Source organism: Taudactylus pleione, unplaced genomic scaffold (genome assembly GCF_031769625.1).
Source record: "Taudactylus pleione unplaced genomic scaffold, aTauple2 ptg000395l, whole genome shotgun sequence".
In the NCBI taxonomy this organism is placed as follows: domain Eukaryota; kingdom Metazoa; phylum Chordata; class Amphibia; order Anura; family Myobatrachidae; genus Taudactylus; species Taudactylus pleione.
This window is the reverse complement of record NW_028284796.1, coordinates 5,566,166-5,580,309: the sequence shown is the minus strand read 5'-3', so window position 1 is coordinate 5,580,309 and position 14,144 is coordinate 5,566,166.

Below are 14,144 nucleotides of genomic sequence, written 5' to 3'. Positions count from 1 at the left end.
CTCAGAGCGTACAGCTCTGAATGAGGGCCTAAGTCTCCCCCTCTCCATTGTGTGGTTATTTTCTGGATGACAGTGTACAGTATTTTAGTTCATGTTTTTTTTTATGAGCTTTTGCAGTGTTCTGACACACTATGTGTATGCAATCCTCTTTTGATACTGTATACGTGTTCCACTAGACGTATTTTCCTTTTTCATGTTAGTTTGGCCCACATACTGCAGTCTGCAGGTGCAGTCTAATAAATAGATCACCCTTTCGGTCTCGCAATTGAGATGTTGTTTGATAATATATTCCTTATTCATTTTTGGTGCATCTGTATATTATTTGTGGTTTTTGTGGGATAATTTTTTGCACGTCTTCGTCTAACATTAGGACATACCAGTCTTTTCTGATGATCTGCATGCTTTGGTTAAAGTTGGAACTGAATTGTGTGATGAAGGCTGTGGATAATTTGTTGTTATTGTTTTGTTTCTGTGTATATTTTATAATTTCTGTTCTGATGAGTTGCGTAACCTTTTCTATTTTGTCGTTCAGTAGTTGGTCTTTGAAACCTTTCCTCAAGATTTTTTTCTTCATTTCTTGACTTTGTTCTTTGAACATTTCCTCTATTGTACAGTTTCTTTTAATTCATCTTAGCTGTCCTCCAGGAATGTTGTCCAATGATTTTCTACGGTGATTGCTACTGTAGGGGAGAAAGTTGTATCCATCAACCTCTTTTATATGAGTTTTTGTGATAAATTCAAGACAGATGTTGTTTTCATTCATGTATATGATACATTCTTCTAGATTGTTTTGGGAACCTTTCCAGATAAAGAATAATTTGTCAATGTATCTGTACCAACAGACTAGGTTTCCACTGAATTTTTTAATGTGCCAGATTGCATCGTCCTCCCATTTTGAAACAAACAAATTTGCTAACTGGGTGCAAATGAAGTGCCCATAACGGTTCCCTTTGTTTGGAGGTAAAACTCTCCATTGTACCAGAAGTGGTTGTTGTTTAATATGTACTCTATTTGTTCCATGATAAAGTTGACATGTTCATTTGGTATGTTTGTTTGTGTGGATAGATAATGTCTTGTATGATTGCATCCTAGGTTTGTTGTATGTTTTATGCAGGTGTATAATGACTTGACGTCACTGGTGCAAAGAGTGTATGAGTCTTAGCTAAAATTATGTAACTTGGACCTGTTTTTGTTCTTATAGTATTATGAACATCAATAACATTCATTTCTAGTCTATGTTAACCAATTTTGTCACCTGAAATCATGAGGGAGGCACTTACATGCAATCAAAAGCATACAAGATCCATCTTTTATATCCGAGATCTGACTTGAAAGAAGACCCGAGCCAGGGTTCTGTATTACTCAGAACCCCAAAGTGATCTCAACCAGGACTTGGTTCAACTCGGAGCCCCAAAGTTCAGGTGTTTGTGGTTTTCAGCAAACTTAAGCTGCATACACACTAGATGATTTTTATGAACAATATTGACAACAATGATATCGTTCAATTATATGTATTGTTCATATCATTCAGTGTGTATGCAGTGAACGACCAATGACAATTGCTCCCGCGGATCATTAACGATGTCTTTTGTCATCCGTACATGCAGGCCAATCTGACGATATTGTCAAGAATTGCCTGTTCAGAGATATGGCAGGATGACTTTACTAAAAACTGAAAGTTATCTTTAAAGATATCTTTCAGTGTGTACACCCAATATCATTTGTCCTGCACTACGGAAGGTTCAAGGGAAATCTTTCACCAATATCATTCATATAGCACATCATCTAGTGTGTATGTGCCTTTAGAACTTAGGACCTTATTCAGAGGCGGCCGTATGGTCTACGACCGCACGGCCGCCTCGATGTTTGGCCAGTGCGCATGCATGAGACCCGCTACGACCGACAGCGCCGGTCGTAGCAGGTCTCTTTCCAAAGGGGGTGAGCTGTCGATGTTGATTGACAGCTCACCCCGTTTGGAAGGCGGGCCGGGAGGGTGGCAGCCCAAACGGAGGCATTCCCATGGGAACACCTACCATTTGGGGGAGGCCCCACTGACATCACAAGTGATGTCAGTGGAGAGCTTCCGGCTCTGACAGAGCCAGAAGCTCTCCGGGGCTTACGACAAGTGAGACCCTACCCTAGGGTCTCGTCGTAAGCCCCGATGGTCGCAATGGTCTCTGACCATCGCGACCATCACCCGAGCGGTCATTAGAGCTGTGGGTGTAAACCCACAGCCTAACGACTGAAACAGAGGCGGGCGGTCAGGATGCAAGCGGCCACCCAGTTTCTGAGCGACCGCTTGCTTCCTCCGACCGCCTCTGAATGAGGTCCTTAGTACTTATAACTACCATTCAAAATTATTTCTACCCTAACACCTTAAAGTCCAGTTTTGGCCCTCATATATCTGTTTCATGCTTTACTTCACATTCATTTTAGGTGCTATGCAGTGTTGAAAAACATCTATAGTGTTAGTCTTTTCTGTCTTTGTGTTCACATGTACAGGTTAATTTCAATAACAGAATGGCATCACTCAAATCAAGGTGGAATCCATTTCTAAGCAATGTCTGAGAAATCCTGAAGAAAATGCTCTATGGATGGTCAAAATGCTTGCACCTTCTGACATCCAACAGCCCCAATTTTCCCTCCCACTCCATAGATGTGCACAGGAAAATTAGAGTTGTTAAGATACTGTAATTCTCAGGGATGTTGGCACAACACAGAGATTTGAATCCCCCCCCCCTAAAACTGTTGCACGGTACAAAAACATCTTGTACAAACAATATTATTTAAGGTTCATAAATTTGTTTATTTAAATTTAATTATTATCATTATTATTGTTAATTATTAGACAATGTTTATAAACATTGCTGTATCAATGGTCATAATACCCAAATAAGCCACAGGGTGGTAAAGCCTAAGTGTTAGGGTCCTTTGCAGGTAGTGGGTAGGAGATGATGGTATAAGTGAGGGAAGGGAAAGCACATGAGGGGAGAGGGCTCTGCTTATGAGAGCTTACAGTGTTAATGATATTGTTTGGCAAAGTAAGAATGTGCATAGAAATATATTTTTTTTCTGTACAAATGAAAGTAGGTCTAATGCAGCTTAGTTCATATAACCTGGCCAAATACTATCGCTTCCACAGCAAAAAGATACATTGGCCTTTTCTTTAAATATAGAGATACTCATAAGTCATATACAATAAATTGCTTTTTCTAAATGTAAGAACTTGGTGACAGATTGCCAGCAGTAACTATCATTATGTGTTGTTGCATACCGCAAGGCAGGGGCAGCACTATGGGAGACAATGGAGGCGCCTGCCGCTGGGCTCCAGCACTGAAGGGGCACCTCCTCCATTGTCCACAATATATTCACTCCACTTAGGGCTGTAACTATGTACCCAAAGTGTTCTGTCACAGCCGCCCACTACATGGCACCTTTTCCTGGCACCTGAGAAGCTACCATAACCATATACTGGTGGAGGGCTCCGTTTCAGACCATTAGATGCCGCTTCCGTCTATCTATAGCTTGTCCCCACTCATTCATGTCACTGCTCCTCAGCAGCTTCTCATGCCAGTATGACTCTGGCACCTCCCATCACCCACAACTTCCCGGGCCAGAGCATGAGCGCGCTGCAGATCTTCCATGAGCTGCATGTCAGCAAGGATACACCAGACTGGGTATTTTGCGATTTGTAGTTCCACCACTGTAGCAGTCTTACAGTATCTTGACTCAAACTCAGTTCTCAAAGCCCCAACATCGGGTAGTTTTCCCCTCTATCTGGGGTATCAGGAGGGCTCTCCTTCCACATCAGATGGCTTTCACCTCCATGAGGAGGACTCTGAGCCTCATGCTAATTGCATTATACAGGTCACTATATTATCTATGACTAACACATATCTGTATATATCCAAAAAAGGGGAGGGAAATATCCTCCAAATTTACTTTAGTGAATTGACTTAAAAGAAACAAATTTACATATTCTATATTAGAGTTTTTGTGCGAAAAGATAGATAGATAATTTCTGCACATGTGCATAGTGAACTGATCCAGCAAGAGTCCACCGAAGCTGCTCCAGCTCCACTGGTCCCCATTAATGGGCAAAACTAAAGCAGGACTGAGATTGGTAAATTTACATAGGTTGTCATTTCTCTAACGGAAAATCTGTAATTTCTATGGGGTTAACACTGACAGAGCCTCCTTTAGGGCTCTATTTATTAACATTATTTTTACTAAAATAAAGTGAAAAAGGGTGTTTTCACACCCTTTTCACATTATTTTAGTATCACCTAAATTCGTAAAATTCTACTCTAAGCCCTAATTATCACATCATTTTAGTAAGCAGATCGCATTTCCCATAATTGTAATTGTAATGGGAAATGTGATCTGCCTGAGATTTACTAAAAATAAAATGTGAAAAATACCGGGGGAAGCCCTGCCGGTCGGCGCATGCACGGAACCTTGTCACTGTATTTTTTCTGAAAAATACAGTGATAAGGCTGCAGAGGGGATTCGCAGGGACAGAGCTCTGTCCCTGCAAGGAATTTTTAATAAATCCCGGTGTTATTGAGAATTCAGTCAGAAATATTACACTACGACCGCATTTTAGGTGCTGATTGTAGTAAATAGAGCCCTTCAATGTTTTATAAAAAGACCCCTTAATCTGCAGCATTAACAACTAACGCACTGTACTTTATGCAGTCTCTTTTCAGATTGAGATGTTTTTCACTTTTCTTACTCACCATCTAGAATCAGGGGTGCAGCTTGGAATCGTGGCATCCACAGCATGTCTACGCTACGGCGCCTCTCTATGTCTATAAATATATAATGCACATAAACTGTGATGTCACACGGATGCCACAATTTCTTAGACTAACATCAATGTCCAATAAGACTCTGTTTAATATTAGGAAACTACCACATTGTAACACTATAAAAATCAGGAACCTGATGCTGTGGAGCATCTTGGAACATAAAAAGGATTATCTTGAGTGGGTTGGCATTGGGATACCATTGCTTCATACCAGAGACTACCAGGGACCTTGAATGGACTGAAGCTAATAGAGGCACTTTAATCATCCACGTTACGTAAATAGAACCTCATTCAGAGTCGCTCACTAGCGTGCACTCGCAAGCGACCCGATGGTTTGTGTACGCGCATGCGCACGCTTCGTTCTGCACATGCGCAAACTACTCTGTGCGATCGTAGGCCGCTCGCTCACCCAGCAAAGACAGCCCAGTGAAATGAGTGATAGGAGAGGCCGTTTGTGGGTGGTAACAGGGGCAGGACACGGGGGAGTGGAGGTGCGAACGCAAGCGTGCCTGAGTGTTTCAACACCGTTTTAGAGGCGTGCATAATTAACACACAGCGTCATAGTACACGTCACATGCCTGTTTTTTACACTGAAGTCCTCGCAGTGCTTGCGGTAGGGTAAGGCAACCACAAGCGCTGCGATCACTTCCGATTGTCCTTGATGTACCAATGTTTTAATACACTTCCTGGAGATGACGTGTGCTGGTAGGCGGCTCTGCCTGTGCGATTGGGCATACGCTGGCCGCTCACTAAGACATGGTGGGTGTGCTTATGCCTTGGCAAGCGATCGCTTCCCGTGGCGTCACTTTGACAAATTTGTATACGCTGGGGGCGAGCGATCGCATCTAGCGAGAGACTCTGATTGAGGTCCATAGTTCATAGCTGTGTTCTGATCATAGTGATTAGAATAGTTTTACACTGAAAGGTTCCTTTTATTAAAGAGAGTGCTGTTGGACCGTGATACATTGTTCTCAGAAAACGTGGAATCCCTGTGACACCTTCAGAGAAGCTAACTTTCTTATTTGATGTACAGAGTTAATTTGTCTTTTATATATAAATTGTCAGTAATTTAATTTAAATCAGAATCCCCAAATAAAGTATAGGAAGGAGAGAGAGTAAAATTCTAAGTTTTCTTAAGGCACTTGAAGAAACTTAGCATTATGTCCTTATGTACTGTATATTTAATAATTTGTGTCTTGCCCTCCCTCCCCATGCCTTGTCCTCCCTGCCCTTTCTTTTTCTCTTTATTCTTACCTGCTCCTCCATTTCTACCTTTTTTTCTTCTGCTTCTGTCTTCTCTTTCTTCTGCCTCTAGTTTGGGTCTGGTTTCCAGCTGGCTAGGACGGCGCTTTTCCTCAGCTCCTTGTGTACTATACTGAGAAAGGGACAAGGCATCATGGCATCTCATCCCTGTGCATCTGACTTTGGCACTGAAGCACCACTAGAGGCTAACACCACAGTCACAGTTTACCAACAGACTTGCCAGGCATTACATGCGGGCTGATGATGGAAGAACCACCTTTAGGTAGTGGGGGCAAGAAGCAGTTGTGCTGCCCCTGGGGCATTTACCAGTTCAGTCCGTATGGTGCCATCCACCTCCGTCGGTGCCTGGAGCATGAGCTCCACTGCCTCCATCCATGCTACGCCCCTGTCTAGAATGATGAGAGAACCGGCGAGATTAGAAAAACCTAAAGGTGCCCACACTGCAAGTTTGTCAGACAATTATGTCGTTTTAGACAAAATTTACCATAAACTACACTATATATAGTCCCAAAATGATTGTCAAGTGATTGTGAACACTCAGTTGCTGACGGAAGTCTGGTACAGCTGGCTGGATGATGACTGCATCTGAGTGTATATGAAGTCATCATTGCAATGCTAATGGTGTCTTCTATATTGCACAATTTAGGCCTGTATTCTGCACAAATAAGAATAATGAACCTGTAACTTGTTCTACTGAATATAATCAATGTAAATGCTGCAACTACACCAAACTGACTTCTTCCTATTGTATAAAATAAAAGATGACTATCAATTCTACTTCTCTGACATTTGTAAATTGATAATTGAATAAATACACACAATGGGACAGATGTATGAAGCTCTGGGAAGTGATAAACGACCAACCAATCAGCTCCCAACTGTAATTTTTCAAACACAGCCTGTAACATGAGAGTTAGGAGCTGAGTGGCTGGTCGTTTATCACTCTCCACTTTATCATTTTCCATAGCTTCATATATCTGCCCTAATGATTTTATGTAACATTTTCTTTCTCCGGTAAAGTAGTGTTATGAATATTTAGACTTTGTTACATTCGTTCTTTGGAAAAATAATCTTAAATTATTCAAATAGAAAAATATAATTTTCATTTTTTTCTCCATTGTTTGAAACTCTTTGAGGTCACTTCTGGTTCTGCTGTACAGAAATTAGAAATTTTACAATATATTTATGAAAGAGACAGATTTAAGTGCACAAAAAAATATCCATCAAATATTAAGTACCGTATCCGCTTCTGCATTAAATGCAGAAACAAGGTCATTCTAGTCTGTAAAAGCTCCCATCAGGTTTGTACAGCTGATATTAGCAGAGCCAAAGTTATGCAATTATCTCCCATAATGACTTGTCAGTTTTAGAATTTAAACTAAAAGTTAAATATATTGAAATAAACAGCTAAGAAATAACAATAGTATCACAGGAGAAATAGCTGTGCAGTGATTCTATGGCTAGGATTTTATATATACTGTACAACAGGTGTAATGTGTCAGCCAGTGTAATGAAGGGTGCCCCCAGCTTGCCCAGCATATATCACAATGACAATGTCTAGGGGTGAGAAAACATAAAACCATTAGGGCCATATCCAATTTGCCGCTGTAAATTACCGCCGGTAATTAACTAACCCGGGGCTCGCTCTGGGCTATCCAATTAGCCCCGAAGTCGGCCTGACAACGGCACTTATCAGGGTTCTTTTTTCGGGACCTGATGTGTCCTGAAAAATAATCCACGATAAGTGCCGTTTTTTACCTCAAAAAAGGGCAAGAACAGATAGATCCGCGAGCTTATCACGGCTCCTATGTGTTAATGGGCAAACTATCCTATTATTTCTCCCGAAATAATTGGATAGGGAGAAAAAAAATATTGGCGAAAATCAGGGACAGTCGGTGAAAAATCCCATTTTTTGCCAATCGCGAGGATCAATTAGCGCCCGAACAGTGTTCGGAGCTAATTGGATATGGCCCTTAGAATCTTTTTGCATTTCACTTTCTGTTAATTCTGCTAATAGCTTGTTGAGTATATACTGTATTACTTGATAAAATAATTGTTTGTCATGTTTAGCTTAGGAAAGTACGTATAGTAGGAGCAATGTACTCACTATTTGCTGTCTGACATGTGTATACTGTATGTAAAAAATGGCTATCATCATATGACTGAAAGCTATTTGCTTTAGGCTTTGGCTGCAATGCATCATAATTCATTGCACACACCTTTCATCTCACGTTAGGAAAATTAGATTATGAGTATTATTGGTGCAGGGACTGTTTTGTCTACAGTAAATACAGTGGTGTGACATGCTGAGACTATATACATGTAAGTAACAGATTATTGGAGTCTCCACTTAAAGGTACAGTAAATTGATAGGTTCAATGTGTAGACTTTAACTGTTAGATTAAGAGATATATAGATTCAAGTCCGTTAATAATAAAGTAATAATAAATTATTCTTACACATGATATACTGTATGTTCATCAGTAATAATCAGCAAGATTCTCTAGAACTCTTGGTTCAGCCAACTGTAGCTCAAGACTAGCAAACAGGTGTTTCTAAACATATAGGTCTTGTAAAAGCAGAAAAGGAGAGATGCAGATGCAACAGGTATAGGGGCACACAGTTACCTCTGGTGAAAGGATGGAGGGGGGAGCATGTCATCTTGATTGCATAAATAGTTACAGCCTCGTCTCTTTTACTTTAGGCACTGACTGATGGTCACAGGAAACTGGAGATAGCTCTGTGAGTATGCAGGTGGTGGCTCCGAGCTGCTAACAATGATACACTGACTGTACTTTGTAGAAGGGGAAGAGACTGTGGTAAACTTCCTTGTTGACCAGAGGTAGTTTTTTTTTCTAAGAAGGTACTACAAGGAATAACATAACAGATCCTCTCTCCTTATAGGCCAGATGAGAAGTGCCCCATTGTTATTATTCCATATACTGTATGTATGTATATGTAACCCTTTCTCTTACTGGGTCAATAAAATCTGCCTCCACCCAAGCTTAATTATATGTGTGTATAATACCTAGGCTCACTTGGGTAAGCCTGATTAAACTTAAGTGTATTTTGCAATGTGGTGCACACAATAATTATCACAATAATTCACCAACGTCTTACTCCCTTTTGAATCCTGTAGGTACAGATGAAATGGGACCTTCTTAATGCTCTTCCAGGTAAGTAAACACACGTTATTATAGACTTTTGTTACTTTATGTTAACCGATGTGAAAGAATGAGAGCATACACATTAACAATACATCATAGTTTTCAGCATACATTTAGGGAACATGTTATTCTTGTTCAAGAATAACAAAGTTACACTTTCCTCTGACACTAATGTCTCTTTGATGAACATACAAATTGATGAAGTCCTCTATCAATTGAGTATATAGATCTCCTTGTTAATATCCACTGTGTTGGTCAGCTTTCATTGTCTTTGAAACATTCAAATACGAATTCTCATATTACCAATAGTTTCTTAAACTAACATAAATAGCACAATAAGGACAGGCGAAACAGGAGACAATGAAGGAGTTTTATGTATCTCTAGCTATTTATCACTCCTCTGTAAAATAAGTTCTGAAAAGAATTTGTAGCAGTACCCCAATTAAGCCACAATGGGGTAGATGTATTATAGCGGCACTTAACGTGCCGCTATAATGCTTCCCGCTTCGCCTCTTTACCGAGGCGAAGCAGGAAGCACTACCGATGAGATGTATAAACATCTCATCGGCCGGAGAGGGGGAGCGTTAACTCCCCCATCCGGCGCTACCCGCTAGAGACAGCAGCGCATCAGCCTAGTGCTGATGCACTGTGTCTCTCTCCCGGCCGGCTCCAATGAACATGCGCGGGATCTCACAAGTATCGCGAGATCCCCGCGTGGAGCCCTGGAGCTGGCAGCCGCCGCAGCAGGGACAGCGCTGTCCATGCTGTGGGGATAGGCTAATGCCAGGCTGTAGCTGTCGATAACGACAGCTACAGCCGGCCGAACGGTCATGCGTTATGACCGTTTGTACATGGCCCTGCCGTCGGCGCTGCTATCTTATAGATAGCAGCGCTGATAATGACAGGGGCGCACAGCGCCCCTGTCATCTACCGCCCAGACCCCCGATCATACATCGGGGAGAAGCGGTATCAGCGCACATAACATGCGCTGATACCGTTTCTGGGCTTTGTACATCTCCCCCATTGTCATATATAAGTCCTCCAGAAGTGGGGATGTTATTGATGTAATATAATCCTTTCACTTTATACCTGGACTAGAGCTATGTCCCCAATTATTGATGAGATCAATCAGTACTTATACTGTAGATAATTTGAATGTCGCTGCTTGCCCAAAACCTCAGGATAAATCAGTACTCCAGGTGCTCTTCTCTCCTCAGTATTATCTCCCTAGTACTTTTCCTCCTTTTTGCTATGTGTTTGACTAGGATTCCAAATAATAGTCTTAGTATAAGTTCTCAAGGTGACTTCTGGGGTAGAATAACTCCTATCTGTGCTGTATAGATTTAAGGTCAATTATTAATGCTGTATGAGAGATCCAGCTGAGTGTATTACTGGTGTAATAGTACTCACTGTAGGTACAGCGCTACTGCTGTTCACACTGCCACTAGTTAACTTCACTCACTTCTGCTACCAGACTAGCTGTCAGCTGCCTGTATAATGCAGGCTCTCCTTGCCTTGGTATCGGTGGCTGGGACTCGGGCATGGCTGTCAGCTGTCTCAATATGGGCGGTCTCTCTTACTGACCGGCCCCGGCTCTGACGCGACTGTACACTTCACCTCCGGCCGCCTTCTACTGGTACAGCCACTGGGAACTCTGGTCACCTCGACCAAGTCACTACCCATCCAGCCTCACTCTGGCCTTCCACAAACTCACACTCCCAGACGCTGCTAGGCTGTCCCTTCACACAGCACCGGGGGAGTGATGAGTGGCAGCCTCTGGTGAGGGGAACTCCAGACTGTCAGCTGCTGCTAACAGCTCTTATCTCCCCACTCTCTAAACGGATCCTCTATTCCTGACAGAAACCAAATCACTCCCACCTATATCACTCCGCCCCAGCTCTGCATGCTTATGTTCCAACATTAACCCCTGCCAGTCCCGCCCTTTTACAATCAAAACATAACATTTTACAAAGATTCATCTCTATATTTAATCTTATATGCTAAAACAACTTTCCCTAATAAATTGTGATATATCATACCTCAGAGATCTGTCACAATATCCCTATACTTCCTGTATAACAAACTCTAGACATATATCAATATGGCTACATATATATATATATATATATATAAATATATTATATATAATTATATATACACTGGTGGCTAAAATTGCGGACACATTTTGAAATTAGAATGTTTTTCAACTTTGAATGCCTATAAAACCTGTTTCACAGTGTAATGATTCATGTATCAAATGAAAGGAAATATAATGCTGAATACAACACAATAAACAGGGGTCAAATATTTGCATTACAAGGGAAGTTATGCTATTTCAGTCAGACAAAGAAGCACAGATGCGTGAGATTTAAGAAGCGGATTGTAGTAACAGCTACTACCAGCCAATCGGAATCATCGTTCTGAGGACCAATCAGCTGTCGTTTATGAGCAGGTGCAAGGTCATGTTCAAAGGTGGGAAAGGTCAGTTTGGCGGTTTCATATTGCAGAATAAAGTTGGTTACTGAATTGCAATGTTGTGTGTATGTTTGTGTGTATTGTTTAGTGCTATTGACGGTGTAAGAAATAAATAAAACAATGTCGTCCAGGCAAAGTGGTGACTGGTCACCCAGGAAGAGATCCAGGATTGTGGCGCTACGTGAAAATGGTCTTTTGTATGCAGCAATTGCAAGAGAAGTTGGAGGGGATGTGACAACATCAGGAGTATGAAAGTTTTGTTTACGCTATATGGAAATACAATCTATACAAAACAAAGAAGGACAAGGCTGGAAAAAGTGCACAACAGCTATTGATGATAGGAGAATAAAATGAATTTGCGTCAGGGACAGATGGATGTCATCTGCGGCCATTAGCAGTGAACTGAGTGCAACTGGTGTTTTTGTCAGTGCAAGAACGGTACGGAGAAGATTAACGGAGGTTGGCCTAAAAGGTAGGATTTTCCCAAAAAAAAAACCATTGCTAAATAAAAAGCAGCGTCTGAAACAAATACAGTGGGCAAAAGAACACATTGCATGGACAGAAGGTCAGTGGAAACAAGTGATATGGAGTGACGAAACTAAGATATCGATATTTGGTAGTGATGGGAGAAAATATGTGAGACGTTGCATCAGGGAAGAGGTACATCCAGATTGCATTCAATCGAAAACAAAGAATCCTACAATTGTTATGATCTAGGCATGTATGACAGCAGATGCTGTAGGCCGCCTTTATGTCGTAGATGGCACACTGAACAGCAGAAAGTATATTGACACCATCCTACAACCAAAACTTCTACCTTCAATCAGGGATCTTTTTCCAGTTAATGCCCCTTTTTTTTTCCAGCAGGATTCAACTCACTGCCACACTGCACGGATATGCAAACAGTGGTTCATGGAGAATGACATACAGGTGCTGGGATGGCCAGGAAACAGCCCAGACCTGAACCCCATAGAACATTTGTGATTCCGTTTGAAAAAACTGGTACACCTGAGGCGTCCAATAAAAGACAATTAATTGAGGCTATGATTGTCTCATGGCACCACATAATAGAGAAGGAAGAGCTCCAAACATTGGTTGACTCAATTAATATCTGGGAGGTGTGGTGTATATCCAGGCGCCAAAGATTCTTTAAGCAGCACCCCTATCCTCAACAAGAGTTGTACCCTAAGATAACTCAAACAGAATATACAAAAAATAGAAAAGGTGTGAGGCCAGTGTGCGCTGGTATCAATTTTGAAACATAATTCAATATATATTTCTAAAAGAGGTAGTTTGAATTCTCATGGAAATAAATAAATACTTTCCTTGGGTATATGCTGTTCCGCATCTGTGTGTTTCCTTCCTTCTTATACGTCCCGTGTCATAAAAAACATAATAACAAAACAGGGAACCATAGTGTAATCCACTTAAAAAATTAAATTTATTTGGACAAAATCTAAAATCACACAGAAATATCTTTAAAAAAATTATCAATCCGATGTAATATACTCCAAAGACATCAAAAAAGGTTATCAGGTGTATAATTGCCAGATATCCCCTTGCATAAAGGCTTGTAAAAAAATCACAGCATAGAAGCCTCCGGATGCTTCACTGGTGTTCCTTAGTGCCAGGGGTAATCCAAGAAATGTCCACAGCAGAAACCTTCAATCTGTACCACAGACCAACGCGTTTTGAGAGTCTAAGCTCTCTTCCTCAAGGCTATGTGGCTCAGACTGTAGCAAGCATGCTATTTATCCTCCTTTCTATGATTGCTACTGGATCAAGTGTCATGTGTCCTCTAAAATATCTAATATACAGAATGCACTTCTATCCATAGTTCATACACTTATGTGTTTTTTATATATGTTTTTGTATTTTTGTTTTAAATAATTTTTATCTTTAATTTTTGTAATGTGTCCTTTTTTAGTAGAATTCAGTAGCACTGAACCAGAGAACTTGGATCAAACTTACCTGCTTAATATCCACCTATCAAGAAACTATTTGGTGCGCATACAAGAGGGATTCCTGTTGTGTGTCTACCTTGAATCATCTAAAATATTACACTATTAGACGCTTTTTCTTATATATATATATATATATATATATATATATATATATATATATATATATATAGACTTCTACAAGGTCCGGCTCTCCCTGTGCTGCAATATCAGTCCGGGTGCCTGAACAAATAATGGGATACAAAACTTCACAAGGTGCAGCACTCCAGGTCTCCATAACAAACTCTCACACAGCTGGGTTTAAATGGCAATGTTTCAGTGCCTGTATATTTGTGGCACTTTCGTCAGGACAAAAATACAAGTGTATATTTGTCCTGACGAAAGTGCCACAAATATACAGGCACTGAAACGTTGCCATTTAAACCTAGCTGTGTGAGAGTTTTTTATGGAGACCTGGAGTGCTGCACC